Raw genomic sequence first — 6,571 nt, 5'->3', positions numbered from 1 at the left:
TCTTCACTGGCTGCTGCAGGCTGTTTGTGGTTAGACTTAAAATACTGAGAGCCCAAACTCCTGTACCTCAAGGCCAGGGCTATGCACTGGTCAATGCCGGCCATTTAGCTCTCCTTTGCCTGCACATCTTTCCACATGGTCACCACTCTCCTTCCTACTGGGTCCCTGAAGGTGGAATGACCTTACCTCCCTGGCCTCCTGTCATCCATCATTTACTGAAAACTCATGTTTTCAAGCATCTCCATATCTCCGGTGAATCATTTTTCTCTGATTTCTCAAAAAATAACTCTTTGATTTCACTTATTTGCTCTGATTGTGTTTCTTTTCCTTTACAGACTGTTGTACGATGAAGTGGCTCATCAAGTTAGACAGTATTGTCAGGGTACATAGTCCTGATTCTTGCTTTCCTGGAAATGATGGTGACAAAGAAATGTAACTTTTGATGAGATGTCAGCAAATGCTTCAGTGTAGATTAAGAGGCTACAACCATGCTAGCAGTTCTGTGAGGCTGTAGGCTTTGAGCTTAGTGCTAATGTCGATGAGGAAGGACCCTCACAAAGACAAACGGCAACCTGATGGTGGTACAGGATCACCAGTAATGATGACAACATTTCAGAATAATTCATCAAGAGACATACATAAATGTCTGAACCAAAATTCAATCCATTCAAAATCACAAGTGTCAACTTCGTGTTGGTAGTGGAGAAAAAGTCACAGAATCACTATAGTCAGCAGGATTCACCCTCTGGAAACCATCAATATCTGTTCAAAATGTTGTGCCAGTCCAGCTGCTAGAGTTATTTCACAAGGTAGGTGAAAACCACATGTTGGTGGCACTAGATGAAAGGTCAGAGCATCATACGGATGTATCCTCTGGGGACCATGATTAAGTGTATTAAATGTCATGGCTGTCCATCTCACAGTTGTCCAGATTTTTTTTTAAAACACTCAAACAGACATATGGTGGCACTGAATAAAAAAGGGGATCACTGAGCTCATTAAGATCTATCCTCTGGGGACCATGAATATCTGTACTAAATAACTGACCAACAGATTGACATGGCCATCAAGGGTGTACAGGAGAAACTGGACAGAGTGTCAGAGACGGGGCTCCATTCATTCCTATAAGAGCTGCTCAGTGGCGCATGAAGCCAAAAAGGTTTGACTTCCCAAATATAAAATGATCAGGATTTTACTCATAACTTTGATATTGGACCCATAGGATTACATTTTAGGAATGGCTTAAATTGTGATAGTGAAGCGAGTCATTTAACAGCCTTAGGTTTAGTATCCCTTTACAGCGGCTTCTTTCACAACGTAAGCTTCTGAGTTGAACTCTTTTTGGGCCCATGTGAATCATGTGATGGTGTAATTACAAGTCAAACTGGCTTCAAAAGTCTGCGTACTTTCTTGGGACTTGATTGCCATCCACAGAGCCATGCCACCAGCACTGCTTAAAAAGCATAAAATCGACACTATAATCATCATAAATGCTGCTTCATTACAGGACTTTTGAGGACATGCTGCCCCAAAAGTTAGTCTGAGAACCTGCCAGTACAAGGACAGGGGAGGTAGAGGGATGAGTGTACGGTAGAGAAGAGGTGGTCAGGCGGAGAAAGGCAGATAAATAGACAGCGGAGAAATGAGAAAGTGTAATTCTTGCTTGGCACAATTTATCATGCCGTAGCTGACAGCCACCAACCATAAGTCACCAAATAATCACTCTTAATAATTCAGAGGGATCTCTCACGTCCTCCCTTACCCTCTGCCTGCCCTTGTAACGCATCCCTGTGACTCGAGGTCAAACCACATGCCCACTGACACTCTTCATAAATGCAGTTTGACCAGACCAGGTTTGTCTTGACTGACTGTATCTCTGCGATGCATGACAAGAGGTTAGAGGGACGGGTTGAGGGGAAGAACAGGACGTGTCGTTCATTCCTCCCAGTGTTTCTTAGCGATGCTGCATCTCACCGGCGGCGCTAATAGGCTATCCGAATTGACATCTCCATGGGAACGTCCCACTGCATCACTAATACACAATTCACTGCTGTTTCCTTACATTCCAATAATATCCTCCTGTAGCTACTCTGGAGACTCTGTGTCTTGGATTGCCACCTGTGCCATTTTATAAAGACCACAGATCAATGCCATTTTTTTCGGTGGATATGAATTGTGCAGGATGAAAAAATGTCACATTATTGGTGTAAAGGTTACATATGAGTGACATTAGAAATAAACAAACCAGTATCACAGCAGTTTGTGAAATACTGACAAGATGTGATCTATAGGAATTGGGTACATTGTCAATTTTTTTCATGACAGTCAGAACAAGTGTAAAAGTCATGTCCATGTGCATGCATCCTTAAGATTAAATTTCCTCACTACTTCACAAACTGAAAAAAATCGAGCTTTTGTTGCCTAAACCTAACCACAGACCGGATGTAAACCTTTGATTCCACTGTGACAGTCCTGGAGCTCCCTGCAACTCTAGCGCAGTTTATATACGTAGTTTTTTCATTCACCAAAGATAGTCGCGCTGAGAGTCACAAATGGTAATTGGACTGCATTTATACAGAGCTTTTCTAGCTCGCAGACAACTTAAAGGAAAAGTTCACCCAAATATGGAAATTCAGACATTATCTACTCACCCCGATGTGGATGGAAAGTCAGGTAGAGTTTCGTAGTCCACAAAACATTTCTGGAGCTTCACGGCCAAACAGCGTTGCAGCATTCTGCTAAACAGCTGAAGTAGATGGGGACTTGTTTTTATGTTGTGTAACTTCACAAACTGCGGTGATACTATGTGGATCAGTGACATCAGACATACACGTTCTGGATTGCTTGATATCTGGCCAAAAAATACATGTGTGAGAGAAGTGAAGTACTTGATCATGACTGAAAGAAATTATGAGCCAGATTAATGTATAATTTCTCCAGCAGCATGTGTCTTGGTTGGGATAGCTGGCCAGTCCATTCATCCTCGTCATGTTGCTGTCAGAGCCCCGCTGCAGACGAGTGATGACCACCCTTGTCAGACCAAGCAAGCGCTGTCTGTCTCCCTCTGAATGATAGAAATGTAGAGTGTGTCTGTACGCAAGGACGGATCAATTTCTTTCACTCTGTCCTCTAGGTCTTCCTGCTTTCTCTTGTCATACCGTGAAAACCACTGTAATCTCATCTCCTTTGAAATAGAAGATCTGTTTTTTTCCCCCTCCAGCACTATCTGAATCTTAATCCACACCTTTCAAACATCGGTAGGGTTTTCGCTCTGACATCTGTCCCTACTGTGTGTCACTCCTCGACCTTTCTTCTGTGTGTGTGTCCATCATCTCTTTTGTCTGTGACTGCTGGTTTGGGTGATCGTGTGTGCGGCGTGTGTTTATTTCACGGCGCGGGGCAGGAGGGGATCGCCATCGACTTGGGGGATGCTGTGAAAATGTCATTGTTTGGTTGTGCTCTGCTTTATGACGCAGTTTATACAGCGGTGATGATTCTTTCTCCCCCCAGCGTGGCCTTCTGCTTTGTCTGCCTGGAATCAGGAACGGTAAATAAGTGGTAATGGGAGTGAATGGTAGGGGAAGTCAGCCAACATCTTTCTGTCATCACTTTAGAAGGTTGCGACCCTAAAGCACGGTGGCACAGAGCTGCTAAATTATTCAGGCTGTGTCTCAAGCCCCGATCTCTGGAGAAGACGGGCCTGTGATTGCTGGGAGCGGACTGACTGACATTTGCACATGAAAATCGCCTCTGTTTCCCCCAAACACCCGTTCTGCTAAAAGAAAACAGTAGAGGGACCCTGATTCTGTGTGATGGGGCCTGTGGAGAGAGTTGGTTTTTAGAGCAGTGAACAATCAGACTCGGAAAAGTTCTGCTGTGAGGTGAGATCGCAGTTCAGTTTAAATGAATATCCTAAAAGTGTCAATATGATAAGCATTAACGCAGCTTGGAAAGTGGAGTGGCAGAACAGGACCTAGGGGACTGGCTGACTCATAAATCATCTTTCTGAGTGGGGTCAAGGGCCGTTTGACTGAGACACGAGCAGAAATGTGATTTTAGTTATGGGAATATTTTGTCACCAATAATGCAATAATACGGCGTGCATATCCCAGCATGCATATTGATTTAATGTCAGCATTTTGTGTACATAGAAATTCGTGATGGCTGGATTAATGCAAAAAAAAAAAAAAGAATCAATGTTCCAAAGGCCACTGCATGCTATCATAGTGAATGGTTAAACATCTCTATAATGATGCATTACATTGTGAAAGGTTTATATGTGTTCAAGCATAACTATTCTGTAATTGCAAATCAATGTTTGTTTTATTATAATTTATTGTAATAAATCTTCTTTAGATTGTTACCAAAACAGTCCACACAATCCGAGTTGTTAAGTATTATTTGGCCAATTAAAGCCGGAGAGCTTTTGATTAATCAGACTCCTTCCAGAGTGCAGTTAAAGTGAGCGAGCAGGAGAGAGTGTGTGAGGGAGGAGAGCGAGAACATCCCTCTGTATGCTGGACCATGTCTCTGAGCTGAAGGCGAACGGAGCCGGGGTGAGGGGTGGGAGGAGGTGCAGAGGATAACTGGCCCTGCTGGGAGGGAGGGAGGGAGGAGGAGAACACAGCTAAAGAGAGGGAGGCCGGCAGAGGGGGAGAAGGAGAGGGTGGAGCATCGGACAGATGACAAATTGTGATTAATAAACGTGGTTCAGGACAGCAGTGTGGAGGGTTGTTATTAATAGAGAGAATTAGAGTGGCTGTGCAACTCAATCTGCACACTGTCACTCTGCATCAGGCCCCATAATCAGAGCCTAATGAAACAGCACAGCACCAGGATGTAGACACATCCACACCAGTGCACTCTGCTTAAAAATCTACACAGTACAGTAAACACACATGCTCAGGTAAGTCAGGAGAAAAATAATGCATTTCATGTCAGAGTGCAACAACAATATGACACACGGGCTAGTGAGCCTGAATAAACAAACTTCATTTTCATCTTTGAGTTATCTCGCCAAGAATGTGAAATATTCTCTGTGATACAAGACCTCCATTTCTTTTCCTGTTTACTGCATGATATATCCGACAGCAGCCTTATTTTCAAGGGTCAAACCAAATACAAGCACGGCTGTATCACTGATTTACATTCACATGATAATTTTCATGTACAGACATGACTGTAAATGTAGCAGTGAGGGTATCTTCCTCCAGCATCTGTTTGGGTTTAAGACTTGCTCCAAATCACCTCTTTATATCCCTAATGACCTCCAAATTGATTTACAAGAGAGTAATCTACATGGCAAAGAATGGGAGCTTGATAGCTCGATTCCTGTCAGTGTTAACTGTGGGAGACGTGAGCAGCGGTCCCTGGGGAGTGACGGCCCTCCGGCTGCTACGTGCCTCTTGGGGACGATATGTCATCATCCCTCAGAGCTGATGCTCAGTAGTATGTGTTGGTCACACTCCCTGCACTGGTGTGGATTGTGTGACGGCGCCACTATCTCAAAACAAAACACAATATGTCACATTATAGAAGTATATGATACGTGACAGATGTCACTGACTGAGATAGCAGAGATTGTTCCACCAATTACTGCTCTGCTTGCAAGACACTCTTGGTTTGCTTTGTGCCAGGCATTCCAAGAGGCGACTTGTAAGAATTTTAGTCCAAAACATCCAAAAATTAACAAACATATTAACAGACTGTGAAGAAATAACAATTTTGACTTTATTCCAAAGACGTCTATGTATTGTGTTGAAGAGATACTGAAGTTAGCATGCTAATCAGCTAGCCCTGGGCATGAAAACCTATGTCTCCCAGTGGTCCAATGCTTCTGTGCTAGAGGTGTAAAAACCAACACTGCCGGCTAGCTGCTTCGCTAACTGAGCTAACAAGCTAACAGTAGCTACAGTCATGGATGTATAAAAAGAACACAGTTAGCAGCAGTTAGCAGTTATTCTGGTGATATGTTTCCCCTATTTATTGGCAGTATGAATTCAAGGTGCCCAATTCTTACATATTTCACTTTTAATAATGTAAAAGAAAATACAGATTAAGTTATTTAAAGGGGCACTGCGTAGTTTTGGAGAAGAAATTTCAACTCAGAATTTTAATACTTACAATATTAATGAGATAATAAAACAAACTCAGAAATATTCATTTTTTCTATAACTGAATAAACAAGCCGTCCTCAGAGGAAAATAAGGTCTCAGAACACAGTTTGAAGCTAGAAATGTGGCAGGGTCCGCCACATATAAACAAAATTAAACTGTATTAAACTGTATTGTCCCTTAAGGTCAGTTCATGGATGAAAACAAAGAGAGTCTGTTTGTTTATTTAGTTTGTTTAGGCATAAAAAAAAATCAGTCAATGAAGATCTTTCATTTCTGATTAAAATGTCTTCCCCTGAACTACACGGTGCACCTTTAAATGTTGCTGTGAACGGCTGAACTGAAGAATTAGTTTGTCTTTAAGAATCTATGCAGACCAACCAGCCACAGCAGAAGAGAAATATAACATGAGTAATGTAGCCATAAATAAGTTCCTGCTCCTCTCTTGCTTGTTTACA

Source organism: Pagrus pagrus, assembly GCF_965226575.1.
Source record: "Pagrus pagrus genome assembly, chromosome: 11".
Taxonomy (NCBI): Eukaryota; Metazoa; Chordata; class Actinopteri; order Spariformes; family Sparidae; genus Pagrus; species Pagrus pagrus.
This window is presented reverse-complemented; position numbering follows the sequence as displayed.